Source organism: Macadamia integrifolia, unplaced genomic scaffold, assembly GCF_013358625.1.
Source record: "Macadamia integrifolia cultivar HAES 741 unplaced genomic scaffold, SCU_Mint_v3 scaffold_100A, whole genome shotgun sequence".
Classification (NCBI taxonomy): domain Eukaryota; kingdom Viridiplantae; phylum Streptophyta; class Magnoliopsida; order Proteales; family Proteaceae; genus Macadamia; species Macadamia integrifolia.
The window spans coordinates 93,745-94,296 of NW_024870615.1; positions in this window are offsets into that span (position 1 = coordinate 93,745).

The following is a 552-nucleotide window of genomic DNA, read 5'->3' on the forward strand; positions in this document are numbered from 1 at the left end:
AAAAAAAAAAAATCAAAAAAATAAAAAAAAATCAAAAAAATCCAAAAAAAATCAAAAAAATCAAAAAGACAAATTTTACTTAGCCCTAGAACACGCGTTATACATGCAAACGTGCTTCGGCCCTGTGAAACTCTAACAGCCGCAGCGCCGGTGACAGTGAATTCTCCATCTTCAACACCAAGGTAACTCTTTAGTTTTACTGTTCTTCGCTACTTCTTCGTGTTACACTTTAATGGTGTCCTTTGTGTTCGTGTTTATTGGTGGTAGGGACTGAAAGCACAGAGAGTTCTCGAGAGGAGATGACGTGTTGGAGGAGACGATGAGTACACAATTCTAAGCAGAACGACGAGCCTCTTCACGTCATAGCTCAAATCGAACTCTTTGAAAGGGAAAACGTCTACCAGAGTCGCAATTTCAACGAACTCTTTGAAAGGGAAAACGTCTACCAGAGTCGCAATTTCAACTGTTATCTGATGATAACCGTGAGCGACCTATTTTTCCTGCATCATAAGTTACATCTTGCTTCATTAGGGCAGTCTTCGATTAAAGATT